This window comes from Microcaecilia unicolor, chromosome 12 (assembly GCF_901765095.1).
Source record: "Microcaecilia unicolor chromosome 12, aMicUni1.1, whole genome shotgun sequence".
Lineage (NCBI taxonomy): Eukaryota > Metazoa > Chordata > Amphibia > Gymnophiona > Siphonopidae > Microcaecilia > Microcaecilia unicolor.
This window is the reverse complement of record NC_044042.1, coordinates 74,860,254-74,886,257: the sequence shown is the minus strand read 5'-3', so window position 1 is coordinate 74,886,257 and position 26,004 is coordinate 74,860,254. Positions and strand designations below refer to the sequence as shown.

At 44.3% G+C, this 26,004-nt stretch overlaps 1 protein-coding gene across 2 annotated transcripts in view; it reads left to right on the top strand.

The window, feature by feature from the left end:
- The first annotated feature begins 1,459 nt into the window (after positions 1-1,459).
- JUP (junction plakoglobin) overlaps positions 1,460-26,004 on the top strand; it is an 86,003-nt gene continuing 61,458 nt past the window's right edge. Inside the window, exon 1 of one of the 2 annotated variants that reach the window (XM_030221990.1) lies at positions 1,460-1,561. The gene's annotated coding sequence lies outside the window, so the exon portion shown is untranslated. The remainder of the gene's footprint in view (positions 1,562-26,004) is intronic. The other variant, XM_030221992.1, reaches the window with a different exon arrangement.

Genomic DNA, 26,004 nt, shown 5'->3' with positions numbered 1-26,004 from the left:
TCTCTCCTGCTCCTGTCGGGACATGATCACCCGGGTCCCATCAGAAGGAGAGAGAGAGACCCTAGCACCGGGCCCCCCTTGGAGGCCCAGGCCCAGTGAATTCCCGCCCCCCCACCCGCCCCCTCTTGGCAGCCCTGGTTTTGCCTGTCCTCATCCAAGCAAGATTTATGTCATCTGCTTTCCAGTTTGTCCTTTGTGCTTAAGGGTCCAAAGTTCTGGAGAGAACCAAGGGGAGCATTCTTGAGTAGGGCATAAGACCTTTTTTATTGGTGCCGTTTTCTCTAGGGTCTTAGTAAGTGTATATTCCAAATACCAACCTGCTCTAACACTGTAATTGTCTTTTTATCCACATGTTATCCAAGGCCTCTAGGAAATTCTCAGCAGTCAGCCTTTTCTTGTCTCTGATCTCCTTCTAAACACTTGGAGGTGCCATTTGTTTTCAGGTGGTCTCAGTTAGGGAAAAGTTAAATTAGAAAGTGGTCTATCCATGATAGGGGTGTTATTTCAATACTGCTATCCCTTTCTAGAACACTAAGTCCGGTATGTGGTTCTTTTCATGGGCTACTATGATTCATTTAGCTGAGGAATGGCGATTCTGGCAGCTTGATTGTATCCCAAATCAGGACTGCTACCACTCCACCATGTCTTCCTAGCCTTGGTATTTGTTGGATATTGAAAATTGTTAGGCATAGTTCAGACAGTGGAACACCCCTGGTTTCATCAAGCCAGGTTTCAGTTACTCCTAAAATGTGTAGAAGCTACACACATTTACAAGGTGAGGATAATCTGGTTTCATGAGCAGTACGTTTTAGTCCCTTTTCACAGTTTGATCCTTAGGCAGGGGAATGGAGTGGGCCCTGAGGCCATAGCTGGACCAATATTTGTTCAACACAGCATGGGGGCAGAGCTGGAGATTAGTGCATTTGCAAAAAACAAAACAAAACCTCAGAAAGGCGGTATCAAGTCCCATTCCCCTTCCCCCCCCCCTTTCCTCCAATCCATAAAATATTCTGCTCCCGCTCCCCTGTTTTGATCAATTAAAAGTACTAACTGTAAACCGGTCAGTTGTACCCGAGCGAAGTGTGGAAGAATTGCTACGGAGGTTCACGTTTATATTTCTTAGATGCGATCGATCCCCACTTATTAGAAGTACACAGACTTCTCGGGGGTGCGAAACACAAGTCCCTCCAGTGTCTGCTCTGGATCAGTGACTCACCTGTACAGCCATTACGTCATCCAGGTGTGGCACTCCCGCCCCGCTCTAACTGACATCTAAGCGGACCAATCGCCTTCCATGACTGGCCTTCACCAGGGTCTAGAAGCCAGGGGCCCGGGCTTTACAGAGTCAGAGAAACCCCACCTCTTCCATTCCAACCGCTGGTGAGGCGGTAAACAGAAGAGGGCTGCTCTGATTGAAAGGCTGTAGCGGCCAATGGGAGAACGGGAGGGAGCTGTGGGCGGTTCCCGCTGGAGTAGGCGCGGTGCGGCGCTGTCAGCTGTGCCCTTTTGTTCGCTTCGGAACGATCAAGAGCCTCGGAGGGTCGACTTCGCACTCCTGCAGGTGAGCAACAATGTACCCGAGCGGCAGGGGAGGGGAGAAGGGGGCACCACAGCCCGCCCTGGGGAGCAGGCGTATGTAATCGTGGATTTCCACCGCCCCCCCTCCCCGGAGGGAGAGAACGGGGGCACCGCAGAGTTCGTTCGGTGGTGCAGGGGCAATCGTGTTTCTGGGGATCTGCCCGTGGGAGGAGAGGAAGGGGTACAGGAGACACCTCTTTGGGTCCGGGTGCTGGGACTCGAAGTTTATTCCCCTGTTGAAGTGCGATCGATTGTTGGCAGGTTTGCCATACTTGAGACTCCAGATTGCTGCTGGGGAGGGAGTAGCTTCGATCTGCTGTTTGCTGCAGGTGTCTCTCCCCCCCCCCCCCCCCCCCCCCCCATGTCTCTGCCTTTCTCCTCCCCTCACCCTCCACTCCGGCACGTTGATTCTCCTGGTTTGCTCGTGGCCCTGCCAGTGTTTTTTGTGTCTTGGGAGTTTTGCAAGAGACGAGCTAAGGGAAGGGTCATTATGTGAAAACACAAAGTAGCATTTTTGGAAGGCTTTTTCACCCTCCTCCTCGTCCTTCTTCCATCAAAAGCCAGAATTCCTCTCTTGTTGGACGGGGGGGGGGGGGGGCGAGGGGGCTTTCAGGCCTGGTCGAATGCGAGTACCTTACTCCCTGATGGGGTTGTTAGTCCGGCTTAATCGGTTGCATGCTCATCGAGGTTAGTAGCAGGGGGTGAGGGGTGTAGCCCCTGAGTGACAAACGAGCCTTGGAGGATGAAAGGCTTTGGGCAGGGTAACAGGTCTTCCCAGGAGCTTGGGGCACAGCCCTGTCACTTGGGCGTAGCTGGTTTACAGGAGGGCAGGGCGCCGCCTACTAAGATAGCGTCTAACCCTGGAAGAGCAATCCTGTGCCCTGTAACAGAGCCTGATCTTATCTTTGCTCGTCACCTGCGTGCATTTAGGAACGTGTTGTCTTGAAACTGAGATGTTCTGAAATGTATGTTCTAGCTATGTGGCAAACAAGCTGCCCCCTCTTCATTTTCCTGGCATTTTGTCACCTATATTAGTTTTTCAAGTACTCGATCGCGTGTGCCTCTAGTGATTTGGTTGAATGTGCGTGTATATAAATGAAAATCATTATTATTACTGGATATGCAAGTCTGGTTTGTACTCTGAGGTACAGTTTACTGTGATCCTTTCATCCTCCAAAGCCTCCTGATTTTTTCAAAACATTTCAGTAACTACTGATTCCCCCCCCCCCCCCCCCCTTGCGTATTCAGCTCCTGTTTTTGTTATATCCTGCCCATCCCTGTTTTTTTGTCAGATTGTAAGGCTTATGGGATAGGGGCAAATAGCATTGTATGCTTTTTTGGGTGGGGGAGGTGAAAAGGATGTGTTGGAAACTTTTGAAAAATGCCTGCACTTCAAAAGGCAGAGGACTTGCTATTCAAGGAAATATCAGGAAGCCTGAACAGGGGCTCTCGTCGGATTCCTAGGTATATGTTTTATATCTGTTTGTATGATTGGAATAAGAGATGCATCATTATTAAGGCCACACCCTGTGTTTCTAACTCCCACACCTCCAATTCCTGACTCAGCTGTTTAGCTGCCTGTTCTGTATTCTTTCTGGGGGAGGGGGGAGTTAATGCAGAAAGCCATGAGCAGGAAGAAATGTATGGTAATGTGAGGTGTATGTGCATTTTACTGGCTGCACAGCGCAGACGTTCTCGTGCGTTGCACATCGGCGCACAGAATATTAAAATGAATGGTAATGAGGCCATTAGGCATTTCTCTGCACAGAAGTAAACAAATTTTAATGCGCACACAATGCGAGAAATTCATCACCAGATCTAAGGCAGTGTAGAAGAGTTAGTCGACAAGATTTAATGCCAGGTTTTATTTTATTTATTTATTTTGCAGCCATAGCAAGTACCTGAACTTTAAAAGACACTGAAGAGAAGTAACAGCTGTGTGCATGTCTGAAGAAAATGAAAATACAAGCACACATTTGCGCATAAACCAGAATGCTGTTCTGGGCATAAATATTAGCTCAAAAATATAATGTACAAGAAATGTTTGTGAGGCTGATTATGCACAGCAGAACATTCTGGTTCATTGCGCAGATATGTTTTCCCCGGATGCATACAGTGAAGCTGTCCTTACCACAGAAGCTTTGTTCATGTGTGTCTGGCAGGCTTTTCTGATTAGTACATAAGTTCTGCATACTTTCAATTTGCATCTCAGCTTACTTATGTTACATGTGCTCAGCCCTACGATGCACAGCTCTACCGTGTGACTTTCTGTGTCTGCCATGAGAGCGCAACTTCTACAACAAACGTAATGAGCGTTGTGGGGATGCGGTGAGCTAATGAGGTTCCTTGACAACGTGCAGAACTTGCTCATTAATTAGTGATGAATTTCTCCTGTACTGCATGTGTTAAAATCCTCAGTTTCTTATTTAAACAATTCTTTTTATTGAACAATAAAATTAAAATATACCAAGAAGAACAAGTACCAAAGCAGTTCAATACTTCTTAAAAACATTTGTTCCTATTACAAATCTCCACCCTTTAACAAATCAGTATGTTAATGAGCTAGGAAATAATTAAAAAAAATACATCACAATAAATTAACATAGTAGATGATGGCAGAGAGAGACCTGCACGGTCCATCCAGTCTGCCCAACAAGATAAACTCATATGTGCTACTTTATATGTGTGTATACCTGACCTTGATTTGTATCTACCATTTTCAGGGCACAGACCATAGAAGTCTGCCCAGCACTAGCCCCGCCTCCCCCCACCAGCTCTGCCACCCAATCTCCGCTAAGCTTCTGAGGATCCATTTCTTCTGAACAGGATTCCTTTATGTTTATCCCACGCATGTTTGAATTCTGTTACCGTTTTCATCTCCACCGCTTCCCGCGGGAGAGCATTCCAAGTATCCACCACTCTCTCCATGAAAAAAATACTTCCTGACATTTTTCTTGAGTCTTCCCCCCCCCCCCCCATTTATTATACCAATAAAATTCAATAGTTACATTCAAAAATCCAATTCCCTCACCACCACTACTCTCTACTCCCTAAAACTCAAACAAATAACTCTCATGAACTGAACAAAATCACCTGTTTACTTGGGGACCCTTTTACTACCCAGAATAGGGCTCCCGTCGGGTTTCTGTACAGGAAATCGCTCAAGAGCGCAGTGGTAGTTCTGTCTTCCGGCAAGTTCTGTTTCCAGCACTAGGAATTTTTTTTTTACATTTCTTAGTACCAGGGGCATGCCTGGCGGTAATCAGGCAGCGCCAATGTGCTACCACTGGGTTAGTGCTGGAGCCCTCACCACCTCCTAAATAGGAAGCGGTAAGGGCTCCAGCAGTAAATGGCCATGCAGCAATTTTGTAATTACTACACGGCCATTTACTGCCCCTAGTGGAGTGGAGGAGTAGCCTAGTGGTTAGTGCAGTGGACTTTGATCCTGGGGAACTGAGTTCAATTCCCGCTGCAGCTCCTTGTGACTCTGGGCAAGTCACTTAACCCTCCATTGCCCAGGTACAAAATAAGTACCTGCATATATGTAAACCACTTTGAATGTAGTTGCAAAATACCACAAAAAGGCAGTATATCAAGTCCCATTTCCCTTTCCCTTAAAAAAAAAAAACCCCAAACAAACCCCTTTATCGGCGGTGGTAAAATGTGGTCTCGGCGTACGGCAGTCCTGCGCGTCGATGCCACCATGGGCCACCTGTCACTGCCATTTAGTAAAATGGGACCTTTATGCATTGTTGGGAATACCTAATGACCTCATCATCATTCATTTTAATATTCTGTGCATCAGTGTGTACTGCACTTGCTAACTTCTGTGCTGACCCCCTTTCTGCATTGCTCATCTATTAAAACGCTCTGCGCTGACACTTTGTGGTAACTGTGTGCTGCTCGTGGTGGCTTTCTGCATCAGCCCCTCAGTGTGATGCCAGTATGGGAGAGACCGATGACCCGCTCGTCAGCTGTCCGTGCTGTATTCAGGCTTTTCATTTGTTTGTTTAGCAGCTGCTTGGGGATCTGATTAGGACCAAAACAGCGGTTCCCTTGACTGATTGACTTAAATTCATAACGCTGAGAGGAGCTAAGCAGGTAGACACTTTCAGTGGGGCGAGGGTTGAACTTGTTTGAATTTAGTTCACCTTTTTTCAGTTGTGGTTAAGTGTGAGTGTATAACATTAGGTATTTCCCCTGTACATGGAAAGCTTACAATCCAAGCCTGAACCTGAGGCAATGGATGGGCTAAGTGACTTGCCCAAAGTTACAAGGAATAACAGTGGGATTTGAATCCCTCCCCCCCCCCCCCCCCCCCGCTTCTGTGGTTCAACCCACCGCTCTAACCAGAGTTTTTAAGAACCATGATCTCCTCAGGAATGAAATAAATATTGTATACAGAGGCATCTCGTAGGTTACATACTCTCGTGTGGTCTTCCACAGTCAACGTTAAGAGCATTGTGGGTGGCACAGAACTCTGCAGCATGGTTTCTCACGGGTTTATGCCGGGAGGCACATGTTACACCATAGTTGAAGATGTTGCCTTGGCCTGCCCGTAGTGTGGCACACTGAGTTTAAACTCTTGTCGGTGGTATTTTGGGCCCTGCTTGATGATGCTCCGTTGGCCTTGGTCTGAAGCTTGTAGACATAGAGGCATATTTTCAAAGCACTTAGCCTTCCAAAGTTCCATAGGTTTCTATGGAACTTTGGAAGGCTAAGTGCTTTGAAAATATGCGCACTATTGTCCTTCAAGGGCCTTGAGGTTTCAGGATCTGGACCTGTTGGAAGAAATTCGGGTGCAAGTTTTTGCTGTCACTGATCCTCGTTTGTGGAGTTCTCTTGCTTTTGTTATGCATCATATTTCTTATCTCTCTCAGTTCAAGAAGCAGTAGAAAACTTTGTTGTTTTGTAAAGTTTTTACCTGATGGGAGAGGGTTTTTTGGAGTTTTTTTGGCCATTGGATGTTTTAAGTTCTGTTTTGTTTTTTTGTACTCTGCTCAGATGTTTGGATGGGTGGGTTATATATGTATTAAATTAAATTCTGTTGCTTTCAGTCTCAACGTTTTATTTATTTATTTATTTCAGAGTTTTGATATACTGCTGCAAGGCCTACGCATAAGCATCTGAGTGATTTACACAGTAATAAAAGTAACAAAAACTGAGCTGTTTACATAAAAATGAAATAAAAGAAAAATCAGAGAGAGAGAGAGGGAAATTAGTCTGCAATCAGGTTGTGTTACAGTGATCGACGTTTAGAAATGTCAGGACAGGTGCTTTTTATGTGTGAGAGCCCTCTGGGCTCTGTTTCCCAAAGTCAGGTTCTTTTGAGCTGGTGCTGCCAGGAGAATGGAAGTACCCCCCTTACCCCCCCCCCCCCCCTCAAAAAAAAACAACAAAACAAAACTGAATCATCCATCTACAACATGCCAAGTTCAGTGGGGAAGATGAGCCATGATAAACAGCATGGCAGTGGACCAAGACATCTGTGTGTTGGTGGCTTTGCCAAAAAGAAAAACGAGACAGCTCAGTAATCACCACTGATTTACTAAACCAGATCTGTAACATTTTATAATGGTAACTAACCTTTATTTTTGTTATTTTGCTAGTAAAAGCAACTGGCTGGAGAAACGTGATCTTATTGTCTCGGCTAGAAACCAGACCCAGGTGTAAGCTTGCAGGGCAGGGTGACCCTGCGGTGTTTGAGTGAGTTGAACAGGAAGAAAGCATCTATTTGTTTAAATTAGTTTGCGAACTGCATGCTGGGAGTTCTGGCTCATGTGAAGTTTTTGTGCTTGATTAGCTGTTGTCTTAATTGGGGTACAATTTTAGCACCCAGCTGAACTGCCTATTCTGCACTGATTACCCAACTTGGAAAATTGCTGAGGGAGATGGTTTATGGATCTACTTCAGTTGGTCCTTTGACATTTTATTTTAAAGCATTTCTATTCCACCTGTCATTAGAGATACTAAGTGGATACAAAATGATATAAATTAAACCACAAATACAGTGGAGCATCAGTCAAAATCTACATACAACAACCAAGTGACTTGTTTTGTTTGGAGTCACTTATATGTAGAGTAACAAATGGTGCATTTCTCTCCCCCCCCCCCCCCCCCCCCCACTTTTTTTCCTCCACATATGAGCTCATGCATGTCTGTAGGGAAGCTGGGTGTGACAAAATATAGTAAAGTGTGTCTCATTAGGGTGAGGGGCTGTGTGAGATTTGCATATCTTTGTACCTATGGGGCTCATTTTCAAAAGAGGAAAAAGATCTAAAAAGTGGATAAAGCAGCACTTGGACGTTTTGCTTTCCAAAACATTCAAATCGCTATTTTTTAAAAACCTAGATGTCTGCGACAAATCACAAGGGGACTTCTTGGGGGCTGGATCAAGGCGTTCTTAACACCTTGGACGTTTTTCTGCCAAAAACCAAAACGTCCAAGACTAAAACTAAGACGTTTTGAGCTGGACCTGTTTTAATAACGACTGAGCCACAAAAAAGTTCCCTGAATGACCAGATGACCACCGGATGAATAGAGGAAGGACACCCCCTTCCACCCCCAAAGATGTGAAACGAACAGTACAAACCAGACTGTATGAAAGCTTCAGATGTTATTTTTGTTACATTTGTACCCCGCGCTTTCCCGCTCATGGCAGGCAAGTAGGTCCCTGGATTAGCCTAGTGGTCAGCGCAGTGCACTGTAGAGAAGGGGACCTAGGCCTATATCCCACTGGTACACTTTTGGTGAAACAGGTGAACTCTCCAAAATTCACCAAAAGCCTATTGTACCTACGTTAGGTGGCACTTGCAGGTATAAGGGCAATTGTAGTGGTGTACAGTTGGGTACTGTAGGTTTTTTTGGTGGGCTTTGGAGGGCTCACCATACAATATAAGAGGGTAACAGTGAGATGTGTACTGGGGATCTTTTTTTATGTGAAGTCCACTGCAGCACCCCCTAGGCTACCCCACTGCTCTGCTGGGATGTCTGTGTGAACAGTTTATTTAGAATGTTGGCTCCTCCTATATCCCAATGGCTTGATTTTAGGTGTTTTTCACTTGGGCGTTATCTTTCTTTTGGTCCATTTTTGAAAAAAAAAAATCACACAGCACAAAAGCATCTAGCAAATAGCTATTTTCGGAAAAAAAAAAAAAACATACCAAAACCTAGACGTTTTGCTGTTTCAAAAACGGCTGTATTTGCCATCTGGATTCTGGACGTTTTGAGTAAAACGTCCAAATTTGGACTTAGAGGTTATATCGAAAATGCTCCTATAGGTGTTACAGATTGAGCCTCCCCAAAAGGCACTATTGCTTGGGCAAAATACACCTAAAAAACATTTTCCCTCAGGATGTATTGGCGTTCTTGTTTTTGTGTTCCTGCCAGTTTTTTGCTAGACAGTAGCATGAACATCCTGGCTATGATAAGCGTCAAGGCCCTTCAGCCCCTGCTGCATCTTTGCAAAACAGGGCTGGATGTCCAATGTACTGGCTCTCATCCAGTGATCTGTGTTTAGCAGCCACGTGCTAGGGATGAACAGGAAACCTTTAGATCAAGTTTATTGCCTGATGTTACTGCAGAGGCCACCTTCTCCTCTTCAACCTCAAGTAGCTTTGTTTCTTTTTTTCTATGTTGTATCATAGTTTAATATTCATAAACAAGGAATATTGGTTAATGGAATGATTTTCTAGGGAGGTGAAAACGGTACCAGAATTCAAGAAAGGTATTTACTCTGTATACACCAGGCTATGAGAGGGGGTCTTTTACTGAAGCTTAGCTCGAGTTATCTGCAGCAGGGCCCATTTTATTCCTATGGGCCCTGCTGCAGATAACTTGAACTAAGCTTTAATAAAAGAGCCCCAGAACCTCCCAGCAGTCAGTAGTGAGGGGGTAAACTCTGGGGGGGGGGGGGGGGGGGGGGGGGGAAGCACAGAGGACCTTTAGCAGTGGGGGGTGGTCTGTACCAGGAAGTAAATTGGTAAGAGACCATCCTTAATGGCTGTCTGATTCTAGGCTTTTGTTATCTTGGCAGGACATTGAAGGTAGCATCATTAGGTAGGCGTGTCTGCGTCCTTTTCATTTTTTTTTTCACCTTGGGCTTAATAGGAACTGCACATGGAAGGGTGAAGTCTAGCGGTGCAGCACCCTGATGGTGTTAAACACAGAAACACCCTCCCTAACTGCCAGTCCTTCCTCAAGAATTTCTTACACTTACATGGGAAGGGCAGCTCCTTCCCCTCCCCCCACATCTTTCTACAGTGGTAACAATTCTGGGGTTTTTTTCCCCTTTCAGTGTGTTCAACACACACATCCTTCATTTTAGTAGCTCTTTATTTAAAACTCTAGCAGTTCCCCCCTCCCCCCCCCCCCCTTGGCAGATGAAAGCAGAAGCTACAATGGGTTGTTGGTTTGATGATGCCTCCTTTTCTTCCATGCCAGGCGTGGGTGGGGGAAGAACTCTGGCATCCTCCCCCTTCCCCTTCCTGTTCTCCTCCTCCTTCCCTTTTGATCTTGTCCTTGGAGCTTGTATGAAACGCCAGTTCTGGGATCCTGACAGGAGAGCACCTTCCAGCTTTCCTGCAGCTTTTCTTTGAGCGCTTTTATTTTTATCTCTGTGGGCCTATGGTTACATACTAAGGATGAGTGAGATGGAGGGCAGTGGTTGTCACCTTTAATACCTGTCCCCTCTCCCCACATCGTCTTTCTGATGTACATATTAGTGGCTCTCAGCCTTTTTTGTTGTGTGACACACGTGAGAGAAGGTGTAAATGAACCCCCCCTCATTAAATATCATGTTAAAAATACTACTAATAATCATTTGTATTTCACTACCAGACATACGCAGCACTGTACACATTATATGCAGGTGCTTTCTCTGTCCCTCGAGGGCTCACAATCTAAATTTTTGTAGCTGGGGCAATGGAGGGTTAAGGGGCCCTTTTACTAAGCCGTGTAAGTGTCTACGTGCACCCAGCGTACGCCAAAAATGGAGTCACCGCACGACTACCCGCGTGGCCCTTGCGGTAATTCATTTTTGGCGTGCATCCGCTATGCGCGCCCGAAAAATTATTTATTTTCTGGCACGTGTCAGCTGCACGCGCCAAGTGGCATTTGGCACACGTAGGTCATTAACGCCTGGTTACCGCATGAGACTTTACCTCTAGGTCAGTGGCTGGCGGTAAGGTCTCAGACCCAAAATGGACGCACGGCAATTTTCATTTTGCCGCGTGTCCATTTTCGGCAAAATTTAAAAAAAAAAAGGCTTTTTTTTTTTTTTTTGCAGGTGGGAGAGGTGGAGGGAGAAAAATCCCTAGTGTTGGCTGTGATCAAAAATGAGGTCTGCTGGAAGGAGTTTTCTACTTTCCTTTTTTTCTGTCTGAAGATCTGACCCCCCCCCCCCCCCCCACTATCACCCTCCCCCAATTTCTTGTAAATCAGCTGCAGATCTCAAGTCCTGACATTGCTTTTTAGCATCCCAAGGAAATATTGATCCTAGGGAAATTGCAGGGACATTTGTGGAGGTAACACAGGCTGTTGAGGTTTTACCAATGTTGTGTTTGTGTGGGTTATATGGGCTATACATCCGCTTCTTTAAGACTTATTTAAACTCGAGGTCTCTCTGCAGCAGTGAGTTTAGTATTGGGTGGTTGGAGAAGGGAAAGTGTGTGACCTTTTACAGTTTTACTGACTCTCTCTCTTTGGTTGAGTGAGTGAAAATTCAAATCAGAGTGTTAACATTCAAGGCCTGCATATCAACTGCGTAGGTTTCTTCATAATACAGTGCAGTGCACCCCCTGTGAGACTGTTAATGACCTAGTCAAGGGTGTGTTTATTGCTGCTGTCAAAAATTACCCAGATTAAGAAGGTCTGTTGAAAGCTGAGATGCAGTCTGTGGCTGCTGCAAAATTATGGGATAGTCTTCTGTTTTGAGATTTGTAGCAAATTGATTTCTAGGTTTTTAAGTGATTATTTCCAGTGGAGGATCTTGTTTATTGGCTGTTCGTTCTCAGGGGAGTGGGGACGTTTTCTCTGTTAAAAGCTAATAGATGTATTTGTCTTTTTTTTGTTGTTGTTGTGAAAGGTAACAATGAATTTAATTCTTTTTGTTTTATAAACATACATAGTAGGTGACGGCAGAAAAAGACCTGCACGGTCCATCCAGTCTGCCCAACAAGATAAACTCTTCCTTGAATATTTAACATTTTTATTAGGGGTGGGTAATAATTAAAAATTATAATCTCAATCATGCTATTAATTTTAATCTCAATCACGGCATGCATTTTGGGCATTTCTCTCACCCACCTTTTTTGTTTTTCTCATGCCCACTTCACCAAGTTTCTCTCATTCCCCATTTTTTTTAACACAGACCCACCCTCTTTCTCCCAAAGTTTAACTCAACAGCAGCACTTGGGATCTGGATTTTCTCTTCTTTCTTGGCGCTGGCTCAAAGTCCTTTTTCTTCCCCTGCATGGCTGGGCTCTGCAGATACTTGAGCCATGCTATGCAGAAAGTTTGGGAAACCTTGCTGGACTTGAAACTGCGAGACTTCCCCGTCTTCCTGCAAGTCTGGGCTCCAGGGTATGGAGCCTGATCACCATACAGGACAGAGAGAAGCAGTTTCAGGCGGGACTGTGGTAGGCTAAAAAAATAAATCTTTCAGAGGGTATGAAATCCTGGGCACCAGGATGCAATTTCTAAGTGCCATGGAGACCTGGTGCCCAGGATTTGTTGAGCCCTGGCTTACGAAGACTGAGACCCTACAGGCCTGACCTGGGAGAGCAGTTGGGGATTGTTCTTGTCGGGAGAGGGGAAGCTGTAACCAGTAATTTTAGTTAGTTTAATCATGTTGTAAGACAAGGTGTTTCAGTACCCAGCACCATCTCTGCAGTGCAGATCCCTTGGTGTTTGCTGCTATGTATACTAACTGCTGCAGATGCCTGTAAACTAGGGGTCTGGGCTTATAGGTTGAGATGCAAGCTTTCAGCCCTGGGCCATCCCTCATTGCCTCACTCCATTTTGTCCTAGTCCAAATCTCTGTTATGGGACAAAATCAGGGTGGCCCAAGGCTTTTGACATCCTAGGTGAAACCAGCCATGTATTCCTCACCCCCCCCCCCCCCTCGAGGTGTCCAGCATCTCCTCCTGCTGGGTTGACTGAACATCTCATTAATGTAGCTGCTGCAGTACCAACTCTTGTTTATGCTACAGGCCCTTGAGCACCTGTGCATGGTCAAAGCCTGCTGTTCTTTGTTGCCTCCAAACTTTTGTTTCACAGGGGACAGGATGTGGCAGGCCTCAAAATGCACGTGTGTGTGTGTGTGTGTGTGTGTGTGTGTGCTGACTGCATTGAATCTTAGTTTGCCACTGACTGCTGTGCTTGTGTCTCTGTGCCATCTTCTTCTCCTCCCCACCCTCATCCTCATGTGTCTGGGGCTTAGGTGAGTGTTGATTGCCAGCACAGTGGAGTTCTGGTTGAACACCATCTCCACTTCCTCAGAGGCCTTCCTGGAGGTGACCTGAGGAGTCCAGGTCCCGTTTGTCAGATGAGATCATGGTGTGGTGTTTGTGCCCATCAAGAGCTGAAGCCTTAGTGCCATGGACAACCCATGTGGTAAATTTGTAGAAGGAATTAGTCCAAAGACCAAGGAAGTGGGAGAGTCCCATCACAAATAATCCCTGTCCTTGGATTTGCATGTGAATTAATCTAAAGTTCCCCAGTTACTCATTCCCCACAGGGCCAAGGGTTGGAGGTTTTTTTTTTTTTTTTTTTTTTAAGTGTAATTTTCTTGGTTGCTGTACACTAAGACATGATTGAGCAAAGTTAGCCTTGTCCTACTTTCTTCTAAAAAATGAGATCCATCCCTGTAGGTTTTATCTTGTACTCGCACTCTGAAAAAAAAATGCATACTGTTTCATTTTAAAATTTTGAAGAGCTCATCACGCTGTGCAGACAGTAACATGGGGCAGGGGGTGCTTGGCGGGAGTGTCATTCCTGATCTCCAATATGTTGATTCCTGTGTATTTTATTTTATTATTTTATTTACTTGGATTTTGCTCACACCTTTTTCAGTAGTAGCTCAAGGTGAGTTACATTCAGGTACACTAGATATTTCTCTGTCCCAGGAGGGCTCACAATCTAAGTTTGTACCTGAGGCAATGGAGGGTTAAGTGACTTGCCCAAGATCACAAGGAGTAGCAGTGAGATTTGAACCAGCCACCTCTGGATTTCAAGACCGGTGCTCTAACCACTAGGCCACTCAAGTGAGCAGTGGGAAGACTCCCATTCCATTTTTGCTATAGAGGCTGTTTGGATAATGCTGTCTTATATTAAATTGGTGGTAACTTGGGTGCATGTCCCGAGATGCTGGAACTCTTTTTCTGAACCATTGTCTTCATAGGGCAAAAGGGGAAAAAAGGCAAGGTATTAAGAATCTTCGTCCTTTTTGTACTCGGGAAGTGGTGTCCCCTTTTTTCTGGGTGACTTCTTGAACTGCAGCCCCCACCCTTCAAGTCAATAGGTGGTTATCTTGTTTCATTCTGGCTTGTAGTTCTAGAACGTCTAAAGAAAATGACTTGTGTGGTCTTCAAACTCAAGGACTACATGGTCTTTCGCATTGTTTATAAGGTGCTACAGCCCCACAAAGACCTCCTTCATTTTCTTTAGGAGTAACATGGTTGCCCCAAAATAAAGAGTACAGGTTGAGTTGAGTGGATGGTTCACTGGTGGCCATCTTCCAAGTGCCACCTGAAGACTCATTAAGAGGCTGAAATGTTGCCCCTGTCTCTTAATCTTCACCGCACGAAGATATTTTTCTGTGTGCCTTCTGCTATGTTAATAGTAAAATCAATTTATAACATTTGATTGTTTTCCTGGTTGAAAATCCATTTCATCTGCATTTCAAAACTATGCCATAATATTTAAAAACAGGCACAGAAACCATTTGCTGGCACGACAACAGCGTTGTGGACATCTTCTGTTTTAAAGATACCAGATGGGTTTGTAATGAAATGATGGCAGCTGATGTTGAATGAGTGTCTTGTTTGGACTGTTCCCACCCCCAGTGCTCCTTATCCCCTACCATACATCCACAATTTAAATAACACTTGTTGGCAGAGCAGGGACTTGGAACCCGGTCAGCAGTGCAAAAGGGACCTTGTTGGAAATTTGTCTGTGGAATTTAGGGGCCTGTCTCCTTGGGTTTGGCACAGGGAAGTTTATTTTGTTGTATAATGTTGTAGACCAGAGAAAGGTTGGGAGGGGGAAGGGGGTAGTACTAATGGTTTGGTCTTTTATCTTAGCTGAGTTGGTTTGGATGTTGTAATATAATCTTGAATATAGTGTTACATGCTTTTGACTGCCTGGTGGTAATACTGCTTACAAATGTATACATTTTCGATTTAAGTTTTTGCTTATTTTATTTTTTCAATGAGTGGCCTAATGGTTAGTGTAGTGGATCAGGGGAACTAGGTTCAATTCCTGCTGCTGCTTGATGCTCAGCTGTGGGTTGAGATCCTGGAAAACTTTACTAAGCATGCAAACAGTGGATCCAAAAAAACGCCCCGCTCAGATGGTGTTCTTGAACAAGGTCTTATTTCATATAAAATAACGCCTGACACGAGTCGTGTTTCGGCCTTACGGCCTGCGTCAGGTGTCTGAGTAAATATAACAGAAATAAATAAAACATATATATATAAACGTTCGTGAAAAATACATATGATGATAATTGATTAAAAATATATCGAAAGAATTCAAAATATTATAAATAAATTTGTCAATCAGAGAATAAACATAAACATTAAACATATATATGGAGAAACATAACTAGTGATTTTGGATACAAAAAATCTTTTCTAGACCAAACTTTACTAAGCCGCAAAAGCGTCTACGTGCACCCAACGCGCACCAAAATGGAATTACCGCATGGCTACCGTGTGGCTCTTGCGGTAATTGCATTTTGGACACACGGCCGAAAAATAGTTTCTATTTTCTGCTGCATATATTGGACGCGCGCCAAGTGGCACTTGGTGTGCATAGGTCATTACCGTCTGGTTGGCGCCTGAGACTTTACCACTAGGTCAGTGGCTGGTGGTGAGGTCTCAGACCCAAAATGGATGTGTGGCAATTTTCATTTTGTTGCACTCCAATTTTCTGCAAAAATTTTTAAAAAGGCCTATTTTTACAGGTGTGCTGAAAAATGTACCCCTTAATTTCTTATATACTGCCTGCATGATGTCGAAGCAATGTACATTCAGGTTTCAGGTACTTATTTACACACACACTTTTTTTTTTTTTGTGCTCACATCTTTGCTATAGGCGTGTTTGTGCTCATATCTTTGCTATAGGCGTGTTAGCGTTTAACGCGCCTTAACTTTATAGGCGCGATAAAAACACTTAACACACCTTAGTAATCATACCCTTTAGTTTGTACCTGCGGCAATGGAGGGTTGAGTGATTTGCCCAGGATCACAAGGAGCAGCGGTGGGATTTGAACTGGCCACCTCTGGATATCAAGACTGGCTCTCCCACTAGGCATCCTCCGGTCCTAGGAGGGCTCATAGTTTAAGTTTGACCCCAGAGCAATGGAGGCAGTGATGGCTTCCAGGAGTATTGTGGGTCTGTGGTTCCTGGGTGTACATCTGCCTACCAGTTATTTTGGTGCCTAGCATCTGAGCATCTCCTTTTAAAAGATGCCTAGGGTTGGGTTAGGGTTGGCTTGCGCAGAAAGCCCCGCCTAGAATTGTAGATAATGCCCTGGATACAGCACCATGAACTGAAGAAGAAGTTGGACTGCGTTCCTATGTGAGAAAAGCTCCTTCTCCCCCCCCCCCCCCCCCCTGGAATCCACAAGTGTTTTGAAGTACAGTATTGTAATAATGTATTTTCAACAGAGTTTAAGCCTGCCTAGCTCCAAGTAAAAGAAAGGGAAAGGGGATATCTTGTACCTGGGGCAGTGGAGGGTTAAGTGACTTGCTCAGAGTCACAAGGAGTTGAAGTGGGAATTGGAACCCAGGTCCCCTGGTTCTCAGACCAATGCACTAACCATTAGGCCGTTCTTCCACTCCACACCAAAACCCAGCAACCTAAGGAAACTGTTCTTAAAACACCTAGTGTGTCCTCTAGTCTTTGAAAGAGTAAACAATTGATTCATATTTATCTGTTTTATAGACCTCAGTCATATCTCCCCTCGGCCTTCTCTTCTGCGAGCTAAAGAATCCTAACCCCCTTGTTTTTCCTTCACATGAGAATTATTTCATCCTTTGTACCTTATCTAATTCCGTTATATTTTTTTTAGCAATACAGTGACCAAGTTTGCACATGGTATTTGAGGTGCAAACGTACCATGGAGTGATAGAGGCATTATAATTTTTGTTCTTTATTCCTTTCCTAATAATTCCTAGCATTCTGTTTGCTTTTTTTTGGCCGCCGCTGCCCACGGATCAGAAGATTTCAATGTATTGTCCAAAATGATACCTAAATCCCTTTTCTTTGGTGGTGACTCCTAATGTGAAAGCTTTCATCATGTCGCTATAATTTGGGTTATTGTTTCCAACGTGCGTCACTTTGCAGTTGTCCACATTAAATTTCGTCTGCCATTTGAATGTCCAGTTTTCCCAGATTCACAAGGTGGTCCTGCTGTTCCTGCACAATCCACAATTCGTGGGTGTTCTGAAATTCCCGCACCTGCTTATAGAATATGATCCAGTGTGCCTAAATCTACACGCTGGGATTTATGCCATATTTTCGTTGGTGTAAATGGATGCTGGTAGGTTTAGGCGCTGAAATATCAATTAAGCGTATTCTATAATCGGTGCTTATAGAATACGCATAGTTGGCACCGATTTCAGCGCCGTTTTTTTTTTTTTTTTTACATTTTTAATTGTTAAAAAAAAAAAAAAAAAAATATATATATATATATATATATATAATATACTAGTAAAAAAGACCCGTTTCTGGAACGAATGAAACGGGCACTAGGAAGGTTTTCCTGGGAGTGTGTATGTTTGAGAGAGCCAGAGTGAATGTGCGGGTGTGTGACAGAGTGAGACTGTGTGTGTGAGAATGAGAGTGTGTGACAGGGCCCCCTCCCCTGTTCCTAATGCCCCTCACCCCGTTCCCTCCCCTCCTTTTCCTCCTCCTTCCCACACTTTTGGGTTCCTTAAGGCTTTCAAAAGTCTAGCCCCGTGGCCCTAACGCCCAGTATCTGGATACCCCACCGCTTTCCTCCTCACCCCTCCCCCAAGATGTAATACTTTCACGTCCTTCATTTTTTTTTTTTTTAAGTGTCCTATCTACCCTGTGTACAAATGCCCGGCATTCAGATTGTGTTCCTCTCGTAAATTTTCATTTCTTTCATTCATTCATTCAGAACTTGCCCCCCCCCCCCCCCCCCCCCCCCCGAACACTTTTGGTTCCTTCAGTCTTTTAAAACTGTCCTATGTACCCTGTGTGCTAATGACCAGCATTGAGATTGTTTTCCTGTCCCAAATTTGCATATCATTCACAACTCCCCCCCCCCCCCTTCTCCAGTGTATATATATATATATATATATATATATATATATATATATATATATGTATATATTAGAAGCCATATATAGAATCTCCCCCACAGTGCTTAGCATGGATTCCCATGCCCAACTTTTGGGTTTGAGGACTTAGGCCTGCTGAAGCCTGGTGTAAATCCTCCACCAGGCACACTGCCTTTTATTTTTTTGGCCCCCTCCAGTCTGCCTTTGGAACTCCGTAGTAACCTATCATTTTAAAGTTTCAAAACTGACTTAAACTTTATCATGTCCTTTCCTGATGTCCTCTCGAGATGTTTAACACTGGTCCACTGGATCTTCATCTTTCTCTTGCCCTTTTTCTTTTAAGTTTGGATGGCTTTTTCTTTCTCCTTTCTTTGCTAATCTGTGTGCTTTGGCATTCCCTTCTTACTCTGCTTAGCCTGTTCAGCGCCCTGCTTGGTTTGCAAGTTGAGCGGTATAGTCAGTTGGGCATGTAAATCCAAGTATTCTACAACATCTTGCCTAATTTCTCAGAATGCTGCTGACCCGCCAAGGCCCCTCCATGGCCTCACCCCCTTTTTGAGTTGCATGTTATGAAATGTAGGCGTGCACGTGTTGGACAGATGAGCATGTAACTCCAATAATATCACCTAATTGACTACTTAGTTTACACATGCATCTGAGATCTGTACCCAACTTCGAGTGACCTTTATAGAGTCCAGAAGACAGTGTATAGAAGTTGTGTAATCTGTTGCTGGAGGATGTGGCTAAGGTGACTAATAAAGAGGGGCTTTGGAGAAGTTCCTGGAAGTCTATAAAAAACACTGTTAGCCAGGTAGACTTGGGAAAGCCAAGTACTTTTGGGACCTGCTAGGTGCTTTTGACGTTGACTGGCTGCTATTTAATATGGGATTCTGAACTTTGCGCTTTTTATCTTAGGTTTGGGAACTATTTTAATTATATAACATAGCTGTTAACTTACTAGATAACAGCAGATAAAGACCAAAATAGTAACATAGTAGGTGACGGCAGATAAAGACCTATACGGTCATAGCATAAGGTATGTTGTGATACTACATACATATACTCGATCTTGATTGGTCCTTGCCATTTTCAGGGCACAGACCATAGAAGTCTGCTTGGCACTAGTTTTATTCTCCAACTGCTGAAGCTGTCATCGAAGCCACTCCAGCCCATTCAAATCTCTCCAGCCACAATTGGGGGAGAGACTGCAAAAGTCTGACGGCACTGGCTTTGTTTCTCAATTACTGGTGTTTTGCCATCTAATCACCTCTAAGTGTGTTTGGTTCCATGTAATTGTAATAAAATGAAAAAGAAAAGAAAAAAAAATCCTTCCATACATGATTGCTTTGTGTTTTATCCCATGCATTTTTGAATTCTGTTACTGTTTTCATCTCTACCACCTCCCATGGGATGGCATTCCAGGTTCCTACCACAGGCAACTCTACTGTTCTCATAGGCTGTATTCCCTAACCAGCAAAATTTTAAGATGAGTTGATCCATTGTTTGCATGGTGAGGTTTGCAATAGCAAAACCCTGTTCCAAGGTTTGCTATTTCATTTGGTTTACTGAGGAATCATCCTTTACATCTCACTTCTGCTTGTACTTCTTTTAACTTCAAGCATCAGATTTAACTGAGTAAAAGTAGTAAAAATTAGTGAAACTTCAGTAAAAGTAACAAAACTTTACCTTAAGTACAGTAACTAGTTAACATTTACTTAGTTACTATACAACACTGACAGCCCAGTATGGTCGCATCCCATTCATGGGAATCATTGAACCATGTCTCTGTAATGGCAACAATATTCAAGTCTTCCTCAAACGTCAGGGCTTGCAAATCTTGAACCTTTTAACTAAGGCTACGAGCTTTTATGTTTAAATATATTTATTAATTTCAAATATCATAAACACCATATTTGAAAAAGAAAAAGTACATTCCTCAGAAATTACTAATGAAGAAATTTAAACATATTAATATTAATTGAGTTAGTACTTCCAGTCCACAAATAGGATCCAAGATTAACAATTAAGGAGAATTAACAAGAATTTTTACAAGAAATTATAAATCGGTTTTCTATGGTTCTCATATACATTCAAAGCTTTACCGTTGAGAACTTCTGGCTACTCTAAATTCGGAAAGCTGCAAGGAATCAAAAAAAAACATATTTGGCTGACTGATAATTTACAATACACTTGCAAGGATATCGTAGGAGAAAAGTGGCTCCCATACGGAGAACCTCTGGTTTTAAGAGAAGAAATTGTCTGCGTCTTTTTTGGGTATCTTTTGACACATCCGGGAATATTCGTACTTTGAAACCCAGGAAGTCATTGTCTCTGCTTCTGAAAATTTTTTTCATTATTAAAGCTTTATCCAAAGATAGATAGGCTACGAGCTTTTGTGCTCATTGCTTTCCATATGTTAAGTGGTTTAGATGGTTTTCTATGTTAACATTACTTTTTCACACAGCCATCTTGTTTTTCCTGGGGGTGACTTTCTGAATCCCCAATGTTTCCTTATGTCACCCCACCCTCTAGTTTAAATGTCTAGAAACATATTGTCTGAATTTCTCCCCAAGTATCCTTTTTCCTGTCATAGAAAGATGTAGCCCATCATTACAGTACAGCCTGCTATTTTTTTCACATACTGCTCCATCCTATGTATCTAAAACCACCTTCTTTACACCAGGTTTCAAGCCACTTATTGAACCCCTTTGTTTTAGCTGCAACCACCCAGTTGACTTGGTTGATTTCACCTGCTTCGGTGACCCATATGTTGAAAGACACCAGTTCCATCTTCTCCTCCTTCGTACTTCTACCCTCCATGCCTGTCCCGAGTATGCCCAGAATCTACCACAGTGGTGCCCTTCACCTGCTCTGACAGGCCAGTTCAGGCCCTGCCCTCTGGGGTGGCTGCTGTAGCTGACAGGCCATGCTGTCTGTGGGTGGGTCTCTTCTGAGAATTTTTGTTGGCAATGGGACACTTTTTAATTAAAACATAAAACCTGCAAAGGTGCAATTGTGGACAAGATGAGTCCTACTGCTAGTGTTTCGAGCTGGCTAGGTATTTGGGTTCCCTCTAAACTTGGTTAATATTAAAAACAAACTGAAATAGATTATATTTGACGGAGGCGTTTGAAAACAAAAATTGGAAAGGAAGCATAGACAGCTGTCCTGCTGTGGTTCCTTTTTCCCCTCTCCAAGTATCACATCTGCTTCTGGTTGCAGTTTCAAGAATGTACAACGAAGCTTGTCATGAGAGGAATTAGAGGCGGAGGTTGTCGCTGCTCAGAGCTCCACTGTGGTACTGAGGCTGGGTCGGAGTACCACACATTGCATGGTGCTTTTTTTTTCCTTTGGGCTGGACAAATTCTGCACCCCTTCAGTGAGGGAGCAGAGGTATTTGCTAGCAGGCCTGATCAACAGCTTTGCAACCCCGGACTCTTCCTTAACCCACAGGTGCGTGAGACCCATAGAAACAGGTAAAGACCATATGGCCTATCAAGTCTGCCCATCAACACCAACTGCTAAGCTCTACAATCTCTTCTTATTCCTTTGAGACCCTCTGTGCCTGTCATGCTTTCTTGAATTCAGATACATTCCCCATCACCACCACCTCTGCTGGGAAGACCGTTCATGCATCCACCGCTCTTCCTGTAAAGAAATACTTCCTTAAATAACTGCTGATTACAGGGCCCCCAAGAGACATAGCTGGGCCTGGGGCGGGGCAGGACCGGACTGCTGCATGTGCCCCTCCCTGGGCCGCTTGCTCTGTACCTTTCTGTCTCTGAATCGCTGCTGCGCTGCTCCCTCGCTTTGTCCTCTCCTCCTGTGTGCCGGGACCCGGATGATTGCATTAATGCAATATTGCGTTAATGTAATCATCCGGATCCTGGGTGGCACGCAGGAGAGGACAGATCCGGAAGAAGCTTGCCGGGCCCCTGCACCCCCACCCCTTGGAGGCCGGGCCTGGGAAATTCTGCCTTCCCTCTTCAGCCATTCTGAATCTATCCCCTCTCATCTTCATCTTGTGACCCCCCCCCCCTCATTTCAGAACTTCCACTGAAGGGTCGGTATACTACCCCTTCCTGTAATTAGTGGTGGAGCAGGCCTCCCCCCCCCCCCCCCCCCCCCCCAAATAGGCTTTGGAAAATGTACCTGAAAAGTGGTTTTATTTGAGGGATGGTTGATAATGAGTATTACTGCCCATGTTAACCTTTGGGGCCTGCCAAATTATGTTTTGTTCTGGCTATGCCACAAGATCCATGACATTGTAAGGGGCAGGGAGAGAGAAATGAGGCAAAAACAAAAGTTACTCTGTTGTTACTGAAACAGCGGTCCTGTGCCAAAGCACGTGAAGGAGAAGGGACAAAGTCTGCCATGCGTATTTTTAATCTTAGGTTTCTATTGGTGAAATCTCACAGCCCTCCCCCCCCCCCCTCCATTCCCCCATCCCTGTGACTTTTCCTACTCCGCCCCCGCACCTGTCTTAACCAAACAATGGCAGAGCTGCTAGGCCTGCTTTATCTGCCAAAACGAAAAGCTGCTATTTCCTGGTCACTTCCCGTGGGCAAAATTATACCCTTCCTTAGGGTTGAAGTGAAAGCCTCTCTCAGTTTGGCAGCTCACTCTTGCATGGATTTCTTACATCCTTGAATTCTTCCCCTGGAAACGACAGGCTGACATGTCTTTTGTGTTTTGTTTCTAAAGAGGGACTTTTTTTTTAATTTTGAAAAACAATATGCTTGTACACTAGCTTAGATTGTAAGCCCTCAGGGGAAAGGAAATAACTTGTATACCTGAATATAACTCCCCTGAAGCAACTACTGAAAAGGCATCAGCTAAATTTTAGTAGAATTTTTTTTTTTCTTCTTTGAATTGAAACTGGAGGCCAAGTTGATTTTAGTGTGCTCAGCATTGGGCTGCTTCAGACTTTTAAATCAAGGGTATGGGATGGTAGGCGTCCAGGGTTTGCTAGTAGCCAGGAGTCCCAGATTCGCTGGGGGTCTCGCTGGAAGTAGACAATGACATGGGGATGGGGACCCATGGTAACCATGGGGATGGTGGCGGGGACAAGAGCCTGCAGGGATGGAATGGAGACAGAGCCCTTGGGGACGGTGACAGAGGCCACGGGGACAAACTTTGCCTCCATGTCATTCTTAACTTTGAAGGGTGTTAATGAATTGGACAGTTATTTATGCTTGAGTGACACAGATGACTGTTTTCATTTTTTGGAAAAACAAGCAAAAGTGCTGGCCACAACTGGCAAAATTTGCATGGGGATCCTGTGCGTTCCTGCTATCAGCACTTCTTCTGAGAAGACATTTTCTATTGCAGGAAGGACTGTGGAAGACGGGAGAACTAGACTGAATCCTGAGAGGTTTTAAAAAAATCTGTGGATGAATAATAACAATGCTTCATAGGGCATATTTTTTCCCCGCTAGGGCATAGAGAGCGGGTTGTATTTTGTACTCTTGGAGATTTTAACAGGGTGGGTTAGGGTTCCTTAGGGTAGTAGAAGTCGGAAGGGTAGAGGGTGGTGGTGGGGATATTTATAGTTGCTCGTTGTTATTGTTTTCTATTTGTGATTTATAAACAGTTGCACAGAATGTTGTCCCTTTTTATAGTTTAATAAAAAGATTCAAATATAAAATCATAAGTGTTTGAGGCTTCTGCAGATGAGGACAGGGCCTATGGGGACAAACATTGTCCCCGTGTCATTCTCTAGCTAGAAGCAGATGTGTGATCAGTAAGGCTCTTCCAGTTTTGTGGCTGTGGAAGATTAGTGGATCAGATCCTAAGGGAGGTTGCAAAGAAGTGATAGGTGGCCCTTTGGAGTGAGAGTGTTACCTTAGATGATGATTTGACACTGTGTTAAAAACACCCCTTAGCAGGAACAAAACTGAAGGGGACCATAGGTCCACCTAGCCTAGCATCCTGCCTCCCAGAGTGGCAAGTAGGGAATGGGGGGGGGGGGGGGGGGGGGAGGCATGTGCACCATTATCCGCTGTCCATTGGCATTCTGAATCCTCTCAGGTTATTCCAGTAGTCATGGTTTTGGGTTGTCCTGTATTTGTGGTGTCAAATAGTGTGTGTGATTTTGTTTATTCTCCTGTAGCAGTAAATCCCATGGGACAGTCGTAGTTTAAACCTGATCCCTAGTTATCGCACAATGAGATGGTGGTGAATAAATTCTTTATTTATTCATTACTGTGAACTTTCCTATCAACTCTCCCTTCACTCATACTTTTTCTGAAGTGAAGGGCCCTTTGCTGCAGGTGTGAGTCGAGAGGACCATCCTGTGGAGTTTTGTTTTTGATGAAAAAGCCCAAGAGTTTGTATCGCAACATTATTCAGACACTTTTTAATAGTTTAAAAAATGTTTGTGGCTGTAAACTGGATGTAAATTGTAAAGTTTTGGAGGTGGCACTGTAAGCTAGGGCCCTGATCCGAACTCTGGAACCGGAGATACTGGTGTAAATCTCACTATAGCCTTGACATGTTCTGTGGCCTTCAATTCTTTTGATCCGCCCCCCCCCCCCCCCCCCCGTGCATTAACTGGATGGAAAGCTTGAGGGGCTCCTGCTCTTTACAACACATTGGAGTGGAGGAGTGGCCTAGTGGTTAGAGCACCGGTCTTGTAATCCAGAGGTGGCCAGTTCAAATCCCACTGCTGCTCCTTGTGATCTTGGGCAAGTCACTTAACCCTCCATTGCCTCAGGTACAAACTTAGATTGTGAGCCCTCCTGGGACAGTGAAATATCCAGTGTACCAGAATGTAACTCACCTTGAGCTACTACTGAAAAAGGTGTGAGCAAAAAATCCAAATAATAAAATAAAAATCGTAGTGCCGTGAGCATCTTTTATAAATACAAATATTCTGTAAAATGTGAGAAGATGAATCTTCTCCCCACTAGGATATTTTTTAAATTGAGATGGCTTGGGTGAGGGGGGCCAGTGTATTACCTCTTTCTCTGTGGGGAGTGATGGAGCTGGCTTCTTTCACCATTATTTATTTAGATTTTGCTCCCACCTTTTTCAGTAGTACTCTCTGGATATTTCTCTGTCCCAGGAGGGCTCACAATCTAAGTTTGTACCTGAGGCAATGGAGGGTTAAGTGACTTGCCCAAGATCACAAGGAGCAGCAGTGGGATTTGAACTGGCCACCTCTGGATTACAAGACTGGTGCTCTAACCACTAGGCCACTCCTCCACTCCGTTAAAAAGGAAAGCAAGCCCTTGGATGAAGCTCCTGATAGTTCTGATATGCCTAGGTGTTTTTTTTTTTTTTACAAATGGGCTTTGGGAGATGTACCTGAAAAGTGGTTTTGTTTAGGGGATGGAAGAGATTGCTGGGGGGGGGGGGGGCAAGGGCATGTGGTGAGGAATTCTCCATAAGAGTATTACTGTGGGACACAGGTATTCCTGCCCACATGAAGCTTGGGGGTCCCTATTGAAGGATGAAGGTGAAAGGGTTTGTCTGATTACTTTACATAAACCCTTAGCCCTGGAGGGAGAGTGAGGGAGTAATAAAAGATCTGGTTTTGTTAATTTCCCTTCATTGTGGTGACCTGAGGTGGCCACATTAAGGGACTTTCCACAGCCAGTTGCGCTTGTGTTGACAGAGGGAGAAGTGGACTCTCATGCAAGTGGGTCCATTTCCTGGTAGCTGGGACCAATGGTCCATTTCCTGGTAGCTGGGACCAATGTTTCCTCTGAGTGGCCTGGTGCATACAAACTTTTTTGTGTGTGTGTGTGTGTGTGTGTGAGCAACAAGTTTTAAAAGCCAACAATTTTTGAGTTCCAGCATTAGCAATACATTTCTGTATATAGCACGAAAAAATTTTTTTTGTGTGCAACCGTGTAAAATCTGTGAGCGACGCTCCTAAAATGTTTGAGCA